At 31.7% G+C, this 17,834-nt stretch overlaps 1 protein-coding gene across 2 annotated transcripts in view; it reads left to right on the top strand.

Moving 5' to 3' along the window:
• The first annotated feature begins 3,445 nt into the window (after window positions 1-3,445).
• The window catches only part of LOC126965786 (solute carrier family 46 member 3-like), a 48,108-nt gene continuing 33,719 nt past the window's right edge, over window positions 3,446-17,834 (top strand). For both annotated transcript variants that reach the window (XM_050809553.1, XM_050809552.1), the window contains exon 1: window positions 3,446-3,573. The gene's annotated coding sequence lies outside the window, so the exon portion shown is untranslated. The remainder of the gene's footprint in view (window positions 3,574-17,834) is intronic.

Genomic DNA, 17,834 nt, shown 5'->3' with positions numbered 1-17,834 from the left:
TACATTAAGAGCGGCAAATGCCCTGCGGATGCTGGCGTGACGACTGATGTCACACAAATCGCTAGTGTAAAAGGTAGCTTGTGACGCACACTAGAGTAGGTAATAAACCTGGTCTGTTACAGACCTACACGCATAAATTATATTAGGTTAGGGTACGGAAACCTAAAAAAAGTTGACGAGAGCCCAATAGTATTTCTTCTTCAAATTTGGGTTTGTCATTGTGTGCCTTAGCTAGAGGATTAGTACTCAAAATACTAAGAAGCCACTCTTGGCTTGTGCTCCTGCTTCTCAATCGGTTACATTAGAACATTAGACTCGCTTTCCTTCGCTGTCGTTCTGTATCTTCTTTAGATATTATTATGTTCTTCTCTTTCGCGCGGTTTGTTTGTATATACGCTAGTATATTGAAATGTCTGTGGAGTGAAAATTAATTGGAGTTATTTATAGAAAATAATAAATAGATTTATTTTCTATCATAACATTTCCTTGATGATGTTATCACATGTGTCGTGTTATCAGCACACACTGTTTGTTATTAGCTAGTTCAATATTAATATTGCGTATTATATATTGGAAGGGCACACAGACCCCTGCGGTGCTATTACAAAAAAATAATTTAAACATGGCTTAGACACGTGTTTTGTTAGACAGTGACTTAACTATTACAACGTCAGTGGCCTGACAATAGCGACGTCTAAAATTAAGTTTATCTTTTTCTGTTACAATGTTTGGCTTTTTTTGTAATAACACAGCCGGTGTGTGAACGACTGACTTTCTGACTGCAATTTCAGTGTTATAGTATGTACTGGCACTCTTATCCTAAGGAAATCATTACGAAGCAATTTTTAAAATTAAACATATCTGAAGTTAATATTTTATGATCATATTTGTATGCAACGTGCTACGTTTAAATGTACCGATTGTAAATAGTATTTGATTTTTTCATTAGTGCGTGCCGTAAGTCAAAACAGATTGTTGGAATTTTATCTCTGTATTTAAACTATGAGATAGAGACATAGATTTTGTGTTACAGATTTCTTCTTTACCTTGATGTTACTAAGTATGTCAAGTCAAACGGGTTTATTATTACACAAATAAAATTTGAAAACAGAATTTAATGAACAATGCGGGCCTCGAACCCGCCTCCTCTCACGTTCTGTATGAGCGCTCTTACCAACTCAGCCAACCGTTCGAGTGACGTATAGTCTACTAATATACAAATATTGGGGTTGAGCTCGTTATCATCTGTAAAGTAAATCCTGTAGATGAAGCTAGAGCCTGAGAGTTGAACAAAGCATACAAGATTTTATCAACAACACGTCACTTTAATGGTTGACTCAGTTGGTGGCTGGTTCGAGTCCCGCATCGTTCATAAATCTTTGTTTTAAAATTTTATTTGTGTAATTAATGCCAGTTGTGAGGGTTATCACTTTAAAAACATGACAAATTGTTTGGCTTTATTATTCTATTCAACCAAAGTCAAAAACAGGAGGATGTTCTTAAGTTCACAGTGTCGATAAGTATTTCTTTTTTACGAGTAAATCAGTTTTCAGTATGGTATCTATGAGTAATGTAAATAGAATTAGTTTTAAGACTTATCTATAAATACTTGAAATTGTTTGAGCTCATTAATTATTATTTTATGAAAAAAAAAATCACATATATATATATACTGCTCAAAGTTTATATACATACAACATTTTGACAATAGTGTTAATAAGCAAAGGCAGTGTTATACATAACTTTTTTATTGGCATTACATTAGGTATATATAAGAGATTTCCACGTATATAGTCACTCATCCCGATATCTCTGGAAGCATTAGAGCTAAAGACTTGAAATTTGGTAGGAATATTCTTTTCACCGAGTATAGGTCAGCTACTATTTTCCGAAATTCCATCCGCAAGAGTTTTTTTTTTTATTATGAACAGAACAACGTCTGTCGGGTCAGCTAGTGCTCGTAATATAAGCTTATAGTGTCGTAAGATGTTTACTAATGTTAAATAAATAATAAATTAATTAATTATTAACGTAATTTCAAAATTTAACAACATTGCTTGCCAGTTAACGCAATGTATTAGGTATTATATCTAAACGAATATATATATAACGAATTTTTTTTTCATAAACACATAAATTAATAATTAATGAGGTCAAATAATTTCAAGTATTTATAGATAAGTCTTAAAACTAATTCTATTTACATCTACATATGTAAATTCAAATATTTTTATTTAAAATAGAATTGTAAATCATCTTATGAAAGAGAAAAACCATCACCACAATTTAGGTCTTAGACCCGAGAAAAATTGTTGAAAGCGGGCTTCTTTTTTGATAAAATTTTGTTACAATAACATATATTATTTAAATAGCCTGATGGCGGTCGCTCCATTCTCAATCTGTGGTATTATTAAAAAAGTCATTTATGTTATAGTAACCTTAACAATGTAAACGTTTTTAAACAATGAAATTCGTAACATATTTGTTTTGAACACTATCTGAGATCATGAAACATTGGACATCGCCCAACAAAACATTTGTGAAATCGACTTAACCGAGTAGTTGGCATAACAAGTTTATGTTAGTTCCTGATGTTAACATTATTTTTATCATAATCTCTAGATAGATAGATTCGCAAATGTGACTATGTACATAGTACTCGTACATACATAACATTATTATGAAAAATGAAAAAAACGCAGGTGAATCCTTCTGAGTTATGGAAAAAAATAAAATAAAATTTTGCACTAAAATTGTTTTTATGTACCAAATATTTGAAATAATAAATCGGTAAATAATTAGTTACGGACGAGTTATTGTTATGTAGAAACTTTGTAAATCATTTTTTTAAAGAATTCAAATCAAATCAAATTAAAATCAGTTTATTCACGTAGACAAAAATCTTATTGAATCTACCGCTACTTCGTAAAGGGTTGAGCTAATGAGAAAAAGTAGCAAGAAACTCATTGCAACTCTTTTATATCAAGATCACAATCATTTCAATTACAATATAATATGTAAAATGTAAAATGATGCAACAAACACACTCAAACGTCAAATAGTCAATGTCTTACACGTGTAAGTCAAAAAAGTAAATGTAAATGAATACAAAAGTTATTGAGTACAGAAGCTGAATCATCCACATACACCATAAATAATATTTGTAAAATAAACTAAATATCAGTGTTAATAGTTGTTATTAGAATTCTAATTGTTGATTAATTTACCGAAATTTGTTAGAATTAGAGAAACACTGTCTTTAAAAACTCAGCGATTCGCTATTGTATTTATGAGGCAACTTTCTAATGTAAGGATCAACAACTTTCCACTTATCCGTTTTAGGAAACGATCAAACAAACTGCATTGTATCGGACATGAGAATGGACATCCGTTGGTACTTGGTAGCCGACTTAACGTAATATTCAATGGATGCTGGTTCGTAGTAACTACGAGCAAGCAAGCTGAACCAAACGCACGCGAAACTCTGCGACAAGCCAAATAAAATTCAGTGGTAGTTTTACGCGTAATTTAATTAAAAAACATTATGTGTCTATTATTATTGTGATTGATGGGGTAAGTTAAAAAAATATTTGAATATTACTAGACGAAACAATTGTTACTTCAGATTCAATTATTTTTCTTAAGATTAATTTTTATTACGTCTACGGATTAAGTGATGGATATTTTGGTAATTTAAGGAAGATTTACAATCTTGTCATTTCAAATTTATTTTAATTTAATTTTAGAAGAAATATTTTTATGTTCTTTCATTTGTATACCAATATATCAAATGATTAGACACCTACGGTGATTGGCCATTTAAAAGAAAGTTTGTCGTGCAGAAACAAAATTTAAACAAACACAACGGAATTTGTGTCTTTTGTTAGATAGTTATGTTTTATCAAGACTTTACTTTGGTTGAAAAAACTTAAGTATTCATATTAAGTAACAATGAATTATTAAGTACATATTTATATTTTATTAGTTTCAGTAACTACCAGTGTGAGATCGTATATAAATAAGATGATTTTAAATTTCTTTTCAAAGTATCTCGATATAAGTTTCAAATTTTTTTTTGTGTATATAATATTTATTCGTATCACGGTATTATTCTTCAGTATTAAGAACACGGTACATTTCTATCGGTAATTGAATAGCGGTAGTTCTTAATTTGAATAATTGATTTGCTGAGCGTTCTCTACAACAACAGTTATTTTTGAATTATTATTCGGGGTACGCCTACACACTATGGTTTTAACTCTACACCGAAATACATTTTTTGTTTTATTTAATAAGAAAAATATAAACAAATAGATAAGTATTCGGGTCACGTAGGATTGAGTTCTCCACTTAATTATTTTTTACAGTTAAGATTTATTTATGTGTTAGTATATAAAAATTATAATGGCTCACGAAAGTTTTAATCATTTTGATAAGGTTTTATAGAAATACTAGCTGACCCAGCAAACGTTGTATTGCCGATATTAAAATCGCGATACAAAAGTAACTGTTGATCGTAGATGGGTGAATTTGAAGTTGTATGTATTTTTTAATGCTGACTCATAATCAATCAAATTTAAAAAAAAAAATAAAAAGAATAATTTCGTGTAACCTTTAACATTTAGGGGGATGAAAAATAGATGTTGTCCGATTCTCAGACCTACCCAATATGAACTCAAAATTTCATGAGAATCGGTCAAGCCGTTTCGAAGGAGTTCAAAGTTTATAACCATGATACGAGAATTTTATATATTAGAAGTTTTGATTAATGATTATTTTAAGAACTTTTGAAATGCAACTTATTATTGATATTTTAATATTTTTAAACGAAAGGTGTTTATGGTGTCAAATTCGGATTCATATAAAAACATTTTGGGATATTTTTAAACATGGTGTAGTGTTAAAATTTTTATCAGTTTATCCCTGCGTTTTTTGCCCCTAATTAAGAATGACTTAACCAATTTAAAAATAGTTTTCATTAATTTGTAAGCTTGAGGCAACTCTAAGTAATTGTTTTATTTTAATTGTTTCCCAAATTAAAACCATATGACACATTATTGTCTGAATATTTATTGTACAAATCTTTGGCCTTCAGAAAAATCTGAATCTGTGACGGAGAGCCTCTTTAATCATATATATTTAAACGAGCAATTCTTATATATAAACATATAATCTGAATCTCGAAACGGCTCCAACAAGTATTTAATAGTATTTTCTTTGGTGAACGCGAGTGTTACACATTTAAATAAAACACTTTTGAAGGATTAAAACGCGTGTAATTGTAACGGTTTTACATTAGATGTTTGCATAAAAGTTACATTTTTATTTTAGTTAACCCGACGTTTCGTATTTATTAGTTTATTTAGCATACAGGGGATTTCGGGGGCGACAAATCGATTTAGCTAGGTCAACTTAAAAAAATGTAGTCAAACATAATCTCGTGAAAGTATTAATTTGCAATGGATTTTCAGAATGATTTATATGACATTTTATTATTCAATATCCTTTGATTTTATTATTAAGAAACAAAAAAATTAATAATTCGAAAGAAAGAAAGAAAAAATGTTTATTGACGTCATTACAAATTCTGATAATATTTCTTAAAGTTATACTAATCTAATTATGATCTAATATAAAGGCCCCTAACTCAGTATAGTTGTGGTTTCGAAGGAATCCACAACGCTGGTCTTCCGTGGAAACCCAGAGAGCGCTACTAACGCACAGTCCTGTCACACGAAGGTGTACAAACTATTCTCTATGAGCACACAGCTATAAAACAAAGCACAAAAAATAGTGAAACTCGGATCTAAAATTAAAACTAACAACAAATAAAAACAATTAAACTTGATTTAAACTTGCCATTGCCATACAAAAATTCATTCGATAAGCTACTTTATATAAACATATTATTATTATGACAAGTGACCAGCAATACCTACCTTCCTTAAAAAGCTTTTTATACCGACTATAGGATGTACATCAAAAATTAAAATTTTAAGTTAAAAGTAAGAAGAAATAAAGAAATATTAAGAAATAAAGTGTGTCCTTTTACTTTAAATAAAACAAGCCCGATTTTATGTTCATTTATAAGTTATCCCACATGTAACACTAATAATTATTAATATTATTTATTGAATTAGGCGTTACTTTGCGGAAATCCATAATTATACAAATGATTTAAGTTTTCTTTAGTGTTAATTCCGCCAATATTTGTTTTTAAAAATAATTCGCCAAAATCTGGCACGAGACTTAGTCTCGACAAGACAACACGACCTGAGGATGCCTCGTGCAGAGGCGAAACACGTGTCGAATTATTTTTAAAAACAAATATTGGCGGAATTAACACTAAAGAAAACTTAAATCATTTGTATAATTATGGATTTCCGCAAAGTAACGCCTAATTCAATAAATAATATTAATAATTATTAGTGTTACATGTGGGATAACTTATAAATGAACATAAAATCGGGCTTGTTTTATTCAAAGTAAAAGGACTGCACACTTTATTTCTTAATATTCTTTATTTCTTCTTACTTTTAACTCATTAATTTTTGATGTACATCCTATAGTCGGTATAAAAAGCTTTTTAAGGAAGGTATTGCTGGTCACTTGTCATAATAAAAAATATGTTTATACAAAGTAGATTATCCAATGAATTTTTGTGTGGCAATGACAAGTTTAAATCAAGTTTAATTGTTTTTATTTATTGTTAGTTTTAATTTTAGATCCGAGTTTCACTTTTTTTTGTGCTTTGTGCTCATAGAGAATTAATAGTTTGTACACCTTTGTGTGACAGGACTGTGCGTTAGTAGCGCTCTCTGGGTTTCCACGGAAGACCAGCGTTGTGGATTCTTTCGAAACCACAACTATACTGAGTTGGGGGCCCATTGACGTCATTAGATCATAGTTAGATTAGTATAACTTTAAGAAATATTATCAGAATGTGTAATGACGTCAATAAACATTTTTTCTTTCTTTCTTTCGAATTATTTATTTTTTTGTTTCTTAATAATAAAATCAAAGGATATTGAATAATAAAATGTCATATAAATCATTCTAAAAATCCATTGCAAATTAATACTTTCACGAGATTATGTTTGACTACATTTTTTTAAGTTGACCTAGATAAATCGATTTGTCGCCCCCGAAATCCCCTGTATGCTGAATTAAGAAAACTTAAATCTTTTGTATAATTAATATTATTAATAATAACTAATAATTATTAGTATTACAGTGCCAAGTCTAAGTGCAAGTGCTAAGTCAAGTTAGTAAGTCTTTTGTGGGGCGATGTATATGCTTTTACAACAAGATCCCAGAAAATGTTCAAAACAAAAGTATTACGATATTCAAAAGAATTGTTAAAAGACATATGTGTGGTATAGGTTACTATGATATAAATGACTTTCTTAATGATACCACAGATTGGGAATGGAGCAACCGCCCTCAGGCTATTAAATAATAAGTTTAATTGTACAATATTACTTTGTAATCAACAACCCCTCTTCTCAGGTCTGAGGCATTCTCTTTGGAATGGGTGGTAGTTTTTGACATTCAATAAATGAATTCACATCCTATTTTGAATTAAAGTATCTAATATTATAATGAAGTAGAAATAAGTGAGTGTGTTGTATAAATTTTAAACATTTTAATGTGCAAATTAACTTTACATACCGATATTAGATGGTGCGTCTAAAATTTTAAATTAGCAATACATGTAGGTTTATTAAAGTGTCAACAGATTGCACTGTTAGTTTTTTTATAGTTTTTGGAAAACCCATAATTACGAAGCATTTTTTTTATAGTCTATATCTGGAAAAATCTATAATTTCAAAGTATTTTAAGAAAGTAACTATATGCTTTTGAATGGTATTTGTTACAAAGAACACTTTTCAGATATAATACGAGTATCTACATAGAGATACTTTAAAAATTATTAAAACGCGTGTTTCTATAATAAATATATAATTAAAACTGCCTAAAATCGGCAGGCCGTATCAGTCGTCACGCCAGCATTAATGAAGTCATCCGCAGGGCATTTGCCGCTCTTAATATACCAGCTGTTTTAGAGCCAAATGGTATTACCCGCCGCGATGGCAAGCGTCCTGATGGAATGACGTTGGTGGCTTGGGCACGGGGAAGGGCGCTGGTGTGCGACGCTACTTGCGTCGACACTCTGGCTCCTTCTCATGTCCAAGTTACGTCAGTTGGTGCTGGGGCTGCTGCTTCGACTGCCGAAGACAGCAAGCGTCGCAAATATGTTGGTCTCAGTGAGTCAAACATCTTTGTGCCGTTTGGTGTCGAGGCACTTGGCCCGTGGGGCCCTGATGCGCGGAGAATGTTCAAAATACTATCTTCGCGTCTCAATAAGGCTACTGGAAACCCAAGCGCTGGCAGCTATTTCGGTCAACGGATCAGCCTTGCTATCCAACGCGGTAATGCTGCCAGTATTTTTGGTACGCTTCCACGTAAAGATAGTTTTAATTTTATTTAGCCGTAATATTGTAAATATAGTTATAAGATTTGTTTTGTTTGAATAATAAATACATAATTTAAAAAAAAACTTCTTCTTTAATATACTATTTTAATTTACCAGTTACCATTTAGTAACTTGAAAAGTCCTGACATGTCGATAAAAGTCCGGAATTTTTTAGTTGATCTCGTTTAGATTTCGTATACTTTACTACTGATTTGATATTAGTTAATATATAGTTTAATAACTATATTCCATCTTATTAAAAATAAATCAAGTTAGAGAGTTGGAGAAATCCGGACTAGAGTCGAAAAGTCCGGATATGTCCGGATTAATCCGGACGGATGTAAGCTCTATTTCGGAGTGAAACACATACGTGTCCGCCATTTCTTTATAAACGTCACGCGTAAACCATAATAAAATAATTACGTAATAATAATATCACATTCGGACAAATGTACATTTTTAAGAGTAAGGTTGCCTTAACCTACATTTGTGGGTTTGCGCAAAATATTTATAAACAAAATAAAATAACAACTTTTATACAACACCTACAGAACCTTCGTATAATCGCGACTACTAGAATGAAAGTGTGTCATCTAATTTGTACAAATATTGGAACTGAAATCCACAAGGTTACTAACTTGGATCATCGGAAGGAAATGTATGAAAAACTATTTTTTTTTCGTTTGCGTTTTCCTTTGTTTGAGTATTGAATAGTTTGAACAACAACGATAATGACTACTTGTTAACGATAATAAACAAACTGTGTCTTTTGAAATATTTTTATGTGCCGTCAAACAGACTTCAACAGGACTGTGTTCAATTTGTAACAAAGCTATTTTCAATGTTAAAATTATAATAATATGCTTTTTATTTTAGTGTAGTTTATAGCACTATATTTCAATAGAGGGAAAATTTTGTTCTAGTTACTATTACTCTAATGAGCCATATATATTTTAAAATAAATAAAAATAAAATATTTTATTATTACTACTAACTTATTTTTTCTTATAAATAAAGCTTAAATTAACTTAACTAGTAATTTATCTCTAGACAAAGGCTTCTTGAAAGGACTTCCACTTTATTCCGTCTCTTGCTACTCTTATCCAGTACAAATCAATCAAATCAAATCAATAGATATTCATATGTATATATAACATCCTAAAAGTGTAATGTAAAACCATAATTCTGAAAATATTATCACTGAAAATTACAAAAAAAAATTGTATGGATTTTTTAAAAATAAATAGTAATGGAATCCTGTTTTTAATCATAACTATCTTATAACCTTTATTTATAGTCCCTTAAATTATAAAAAAAAGCAGAAATGTATTTCTCCGTAACAGCTGACAGCATTACAAACGTTGTTCAAGTGACATTGACCTGTATTACGTAGGAACTATATATTGCATTACATTGCTGGCTAAAAAAGTTTGTTTTTTTCTGCAATTTTCTTGCTGTAGTTATTTATTTATTTTTATTTATTTATTTCGTATTAACAAATTACATATTATATATAACAAAATTATTGCATAAACTCAATGGAGTTCTACCGTGTCGTCGTAAAAGGTCGTCGGAATTTTAAGTTTAATACTTAATTAATTTTAAAAGAAAAAGGAAACAACTTAAAACGACATACAAATATTATGATTCAGTAATAGGGAGCTCTATGGAACCCTTCCCTATTCGGGGTTTGTCTGCATTAATCCTGAGGTCGAAAAAACTGGAGACGTAAATTAAGCGAAATTGAAAAAAAAAAATCGAAATTTGTTGCTTTTTTGTTGCTAAAAAAATAAATTTTTTGCTCTAATCGATCGCAAAAAATCGGCAATAACGCTAACTTTACATTAAGATAGCGTGGGAATCACTGAATGTAGACTGATCAATCAAGCAAATAGGGGTCAATTTGTTGCTAATTTGTTGCTGAAAGATGCTAAGAAGAAAAAAAAATTGTTTTTTTTTTAATTATGCCCAAAACAAAATAATCGGCCACACTAGCTTAACTAACGATTTTTCCGTGGAAAAACTATGATGAAAATTTGTTGCTGTTCATACTGCAGCTTGCTTTAGCAGAAAGAGTCAGCAACAAAATAAAAACCGGAAGTCAATAGAAGTTGGAGATCGGTTTACAAAAAAAACGGCCACGCTTGCTTAACTAACGATTTTTCCGCGGAAAAACTATAGTGAAATAAAGTAAAATTGGTTAGGTTAGGTTATGTTAGAACAGTTAAAACAACGCACGAGCCGAGCGTAGCGTGCCGCGGCAGCGGCCGGCGAGTGCCAGAACCAAATAGTAGGCGTTTCCCCCCATTACCAAATTAGTGAGGGGGGAGGGTAGACTTTTATTTTGGTTTTTCTTGAAAACTGTGTATTACGTTGTAATAAGAGTGGAAGCACTATAATAGTGGACCAAAGCTCTATCATATACAATTCATTAGAAATAATTCCCACGCTATCTTAATGTAAAGTTAGCGTTATTGCCGATTTTTTGCGATCGGTTAGAGCAAAAAAATTAATTTTTAGCAACTAATTAGCAACAAAAAAGCAACGAATTTCGGTGTTTTTTTTTCAATTTCGCTAATTTTACGTCGCCATTTTTTCAGACCTGTAATCACTACATTACAAAACAAAGCCCTCCGCCGCTCTGCCTGTCTGTATGTTCGCGACAAACTCAAAAACTACTGCACTGATTGTCATGCTGATAACACCAATGGATAGCCTGGTTTTTGAGGAAGGTTTTAGTATATTATTAAAGGCAATTATAAAGCAGTAATGTAAAAACTGTATACACGAATACAATATTACATTAATGCTTATCATTTTATTACTACGTAATATAAAATCATTGAGAAATACGTTTTTGTTTAATTTTTAACTCATTAACTTTGACTGCATAATTCCGATGGCTTTAGACTACACCATAGTTTCTCAACCTTATTTTGTCCACCGCCCACTTTGAGGATATGTTTTTTTCTAGAGTATTTTCGTGTATTTTTTGCCTTTTTAGACTATATTTTTTAATCTACCCGCGCCCCATCTGCGCCATCTCAATGCCCCCTAATTTTCTTTGGGTCTTCTACTGCCTCCCCGAAAGTCTCAAACGCTCACAAGGGGGCGTTATCGCCCACGTTGAGAACCTATGGACTACACCATTCCTGAATGCATTACATACATCATATTTTTTTTCTTTTGACAGCGTCTGTTGGATGAGCTAGTATACTATAATACATAGTATACTCAGGTATATTGAGGCCCTCGACTTAGCCTCGTGCGTACAAATTGCACCCTCGATTGTAATCGCAAATTTTCTCCCATTATAATATTTGCTTGTGACTATTATCTTCCCTACAAGATCTTTTGTATTGATGTTTCATGTGACAACTGGGCCGATATGTATGCATTACTATATTCAATACATTCATGATTTGAAACTTTAATGGTGAAAGGCATTAAAAAAGTGTTGATAAGAAAATCAGGCAATACATTTTCGTGTTGCAACTTCATAACTATCCAAAGTTTAAATCACCTTCCTATTGAATAAAACCGTGAATTGTTTTACTTCCTTACCTCTTTTTCAAAAGGTCTTGTCACTGTGTCACATTTCATTTAGAATATCTTTCGACTTGAAAGAGCTACGATGCTCTTTTATGTTTCAATGCTCAGCTCTCGTCGAGATCTGTCGTGAAGGTAACTATTGTGAAAATAAAATATTAGTATTAGAGAAAATAAAAGGTGATAGTAAAAAAGTAATATAAAACAAATAATAACTGGCCAACTCTCGTCCAAAATTCGAATGAAAATATAGAGGTTGTATACCTAAAGTTGAAAATAGCTTACCGTAAGGAATCTAGTGATACCCATAAAAAACTACGCAGCAGAGTAAATGAGTGCCGCAAGCGTAAAAGATTTCGTTCGCTCGGATATACCAGTGGGAGGCTTTTTTGCACCGGATGCTGGCTAGATTATGCGTACCACAGCGGCTCCTATTTCTACCGTGAAGCAGTCATACGTAAGTATAACCGTGTTATGGTCTGAAGGGCGCCGTAGCTAGTGAAATTACTGAGCAAATGAGACTTGACATAAGTTATGTCTCAAGGTGACGAGCGCAGTTGTAGTGCCACTCGGCATTTTTGGGTTTTTCAAATAATCCTGAGCGGCACTGCATTGTAATGGGCAGGGTGTATTAATCATCATCTGCTGAACGTCCTGCTCGTCTCGTGCCTCATTTTCATTATAAAAAGAGGGTTTTTTTTATTTGCGATTTCCCCCTTAATCTTAATCCTGAAGATACATTTATGTATAAAGTTTAAAGATCTTTAGAAAGACTGTCTTAGAAACCTTTGCTCTTTTTGTGAAAATAGTTTTGGCATTGTTATTTTTTTGGTCAAGCGCGAGCTGTCCATTTAAATTAGTAATTTGATTGCTATTTTTTTAGTCTCAGTTTTATGTGAGGGTCATTATTATGTATGGGAAAAATCTGAGCAGCATAAGTTAGTCAGTCTAACTTAACAAAATCTTTTCTCATAAAAAAAATATTTTGTGCAAAAAGGAGATTGATCATACACGGGCCACAGTGTGGTCACACAATAATGTATTTTACAATTTAAGTTACAATTTAACACACAAATAAAATTTGAAAAACAAAATTTTATCACGATACGTCACTCGAACGGTTAGCTCAGTTGGTTAGAGCACCGGAACGGAACGCCGGAGGTCTTGGGTTCGAGTCCCGCATCGTTCATAAAATTTTGATTTTTCAAATTTTATTTGTATATTAATTCTAGAAGTGATAACATCACTTTAAAAACATAACAAATTGTTTACAATTAAACATTCAGTTTGGGACTAAAAATAAAGTGCTTCCTATCCCGAATATTTTATTTATTTTAAAAGTTCTTTATACTATTGAAATCAATAGCTATTACTCGAATCATAATCGATTGTGAGTGGTATCTTCAAATTACATCGATTTTTTTAAATATTCATTAACCAATTAAAATCAAATCGAAACAACTCGTCATGTTTAGTTTCTTATACATTATTACAATATACACAGAGATCGCCATTTTTTTTTCAAATAATGCCAGCCCTGTGATGTGATTCTGTGATTATGATTTTAAAATTTCGAAAATCAGTCGTCTTTGATTTTCAAATAACAAAAAAATGATGCTAATAATTCAAAGAGAAAATATTTATATGTAAAGATTAAATTTTATTTTTAATTTAGTTTTTTCTTTATTGTATCAACATTGTGAGAAGAAAGAAAAATATTGCAAAATTTCCAAATTATGCATTCACAGCTTTTACGTCGAGAATAAGGGTTGTCTCTTGATAACCGTAATATGTTTTCGAATTATTCTAAAGCCTAAATGTTGTGGGAAATTGGACTGCAAACAGCTAAACTCGACAATCAAGAGATTCGAGACGACTCTACAACTACTAACTACTAACTAACTAACTACTACAATGAGGAAGTACCTTCTGATGTACTAAAAAGTGGACAGCAATGGCATTCACTCTGCGAAATAAATACATTAACTTATTTTTGGTTTTATTTTTGATGTTAAACAGATAAGTAGATAATTGTGTTTCTCTAAATAAACTGACCACTTACAATTTTTCGTATTTAACTGAAATAAATATTTAGTTCTTAAATAATTTATGCAAATAGATAGAGTCTCTTGCTGTTAGAGAACCGATAAAACCAATCCAGGGTGATTACTTTAGTGTGCGTACGATAAACTACTCTTATTACATATACATCTTACATTCATCATACATAGACACTTTGTGTTAGTGTGCGTGCATTGCTCAAAATAGAGGTCAACTCTAAACTCAATTTTTTTCGAAGTTTACACAGCTGGCATAGTCTATCTAGACGTATTAATGATCTTAGATTTAGTTACGTGTTGTGTTTAAAATTACTTTGGAAAAAGTGGAAGTTGACAGACCTACTCGTAGTGAAAGAATATATTTTGATTAATAGAAGATAATATTTTAAATAATATATCTATACTAATATTATAAAGCTGTAGTGTTTGTTTGTTTGAACGCGCTAATCTCTGGTACTACTGGTCCGATTTGAATGATTCTTTCAGTGTTGGGTAGTCCATTTATCGAGGAAGGCTATAGGCTATGTTTTTTTTCAAAATTAGGGATCCGTAATAAAATTGCTATTTTGTAACACAAGGTGTAAAATCGAAAACCTATTTTTGCGTGCGCTGCAAAAACTATTGACAATAGAACAAAATGATGTACAGGCTATAATATAGGCCATATTTTATTACTTATAAAACTATCGCATGAATTATATTTTATATGGCAAAACAACGTTTGCCGGGTCAGCTAGTTAAAATATAAAGTTAAACTTAACATTGATTATTTTTTAAAATGAATTCAAAAAAGTATGGCCGGCCTTAACGCTAAATATACTGAATAGATTTAATTCCACAGAACAGGTAAAGACATTGTTTAATTCTAATTTTGTATAAATATTAACAAGAGTTCAGGACAATTTAAAGGCATACATACTCATATATAGTATACTACCTTAATAGACGTAGCATATTTAGGCTGAGTAGCATTAAATTATCTGTTATAGTTAAGGTTTAAATCAAATTTAACGTTAACAGTAACGCTGACACTAACATAGACTGCGGAATGTGTTGCACCATCGTATTCCTTGGCATAGTTAAAGTTAAAAAGTGAATTATCAAGTCAATATCGAATATTTATTTGAAACGTTTGACAAGTCGCTATTTAGCTATTTAACATTAACAATAGCTTTAACCGGCGAAGATGGGACGGTTACGGTTAACAGTTAAAGTGTTGACGTCATCTGAAAATTGTCTAAATCATTTTTTGATTATAACCGGTACTTTAACATGTATGTTATTGCTAAGGTGAGTTCATACAACCCGGCCTCAGTATTTTTGCTACTTTAAACGGTCCACGTTCAAAGATATTAATTAATGAGTTACTTAACGGCTCTCAGTTAACTACTTAACTCCTCTCTCATAATTCAATTTGTTTTAATCTAATTGTTATATAATATATTATATTTACAATACTTTATATGATTACACGAAGATAAAACCATCGTTACGAGGAAGTGTACCAAGAATACTACTTTCCAGTAGCCCTATTGAGGCATAAAGATCGTACTCAGTACATTCTCCGCGCCTTTATCTTAATCTCATAACAAATTACGAAACTCTATTGTTACGATAAATATTGCTGTTGAGTTCTAATGTGAATTATGTTTATCGTGTATAGTGTTTAACCATGAGGTAATTACGTTCAACGAAGCATGAAGTAATGAACTGAATAACGTTACATTAGATACCCTGGACAAACCATGAGATTTATTTAAAAAATTGCTGTTAAAATACTAATAAATAAATTTAAATAAGTTTTCGGGCGACCGTCTTTCAAAGCCCATATCATGCCGTTACATGGAATAGTTAAAGGTCCAGTTTGTTATGAGTTGTTAGTTGGAAATTTTGGGATGATTGTTTTTTTATAAATCCATGTATTACTAGTGCTATGCGCAACTTGGCTTGATTTTCGTCGACCGCGTTTTTGGTCGTGTCACAATCCATATGACACTGTTCCAGTGCACGCATATAAAGCATATACGTTCACTGCACTGCCCTTATTGATAACAAACTTTTTAGAGTGCCGTAGCCAAATGGCAAAAAATAGAAAAAAAAATCCACATACTTAAAACTGAAACTCAATTTTTTTTTCATCAAACCCATACGGGTCTATCATCTTTGGATAGGTCTTCAAAAACGATATTGAGGTTACTAATATATTTTTTTCTAAATTGAATAGTTTGCACGAGATACACTTCCAAAGTGGTAAAATGTGTTCCCCCTCCCTGTGACTTCTAAAATAAGAGTAAGTTTTTTTTAACACGTATAAATGATGAGAGCTCATTTGCACTGTATGATTTTGAGCAAAGATTTTGTAGCGTTTTCCATTTAAATAATTAAATATAATTTTCCTTTCAATTTAACTTTTATATTATGTTACTTGCTGCTACGGAACCCTTCATGGGCGAGTCCGACTCGCACTTGGCCGCTTTTTTATTACTGGGTACATATGACATTTTGTACCTCAATATAAATTCACACCAAGTTTGATTCTCCAAATCCTTGATTTGAAAAACAAGAAAAGGTGGAAGAAGCTCAACACTGATCTTAAATGAAGAATTTGAATTTTGCAAATATTGTAACAAATAATATTGTAATTATGTTTATAATGTCCAAGAGTTATGCATTAATTTAAACAGAATTATGAGAACAATTGAACCGTATGTTATAATCAAATTTTCCACGGTATATTTTGTTGGTTAGGAATGTAATTATTCTTTTATAAAAGTAAAGTGCATAGTAATTATTTTGTGTATGTATGTTGGGCATTATTCTTTTATAAAAGTAAAGTGTACAGTAATTATTTTGTGTAGGTATGACTGTTGGGCAACAATAGAAGCTTCGCAAGGCCACAGGTTGTTAGTGCTAGAATGTGTTTATTTTATTCTAGATTCTAAAATGATAAAGGCATATTTAAACGAAGCGGGCGCCCGCGACTCTAATCAAATTTCTGCTTATTGTTTCAATAACCTCACTTATTTATTGAGAATCGTTTGGTATTAACAAAGATTGTAGTTTGCCACAGTACAAAAACATACAGCATTCAAATGAGTTTTGCCGTTTTACATATCCGATACTTGACAAAGCATTAAAGGTAGTGTATTTGACGTTTAAGTTGCTAACACGCTATTTTGGGTCTTATGGGGATTAAATTGAACATGCTCCATTTTACCCCATTCCGTAACTTTTTCAAGAAAGCATTCGAAAGAAGATACAATTTTCTTCTTCCACTAGCCAACGATTTCTCGAGAGAAACCTGCATGAACTACGGGCCATACGGCATCTTTAGTACTGTCATTTGCGTAATTTCGATGCCTCCTCGTGGATATTGTTTATATGCAGAAAGACACAGTGTAAGAAATCCACATAGAAAAAGGAAACACCAGTGGTGTATCCGAGTGGTATTCGTAGACAACGACGACTCTTGTTTGCTGAGCCTGAGAAACTAGTGGAAAAACTCTCCGGAAACCCAAATGATTGAAGTTTCGAGAGAAACCCCTTCATATGCACGAAACACGACATGACTTCGAGTTACCTTCGAATAACATTTTATACCAGTCCATTTCTGTAACTGAATTATCGGATTTTCAATATTTGGTAGTATTTAGCATAGCATATTAATTCCGCGAAATTTCTATGCTGCGATGTTGCATGGTGATACAAGACCGCATCATGTCACATTTGGCCGTCCTATCATGCTCAGC

The sequence above is a fragment of the Leptidea sinapis genome, chromosome 8, assembly GCF_905404315.1.
Source record: "Leptidea sinapis chromosome 8, ilLepSina1.1, whole genome shotgun sequence".
Lineage (NCBI taxonomy): Eukaryota > Metazoa > Arthropoda > Insecta > Lepidoptera > Pieridae > Leptidea > Leptidea sinapis.
This window is presented reverse-complemented; position numbering and strand designations above follow the sequence as displayed.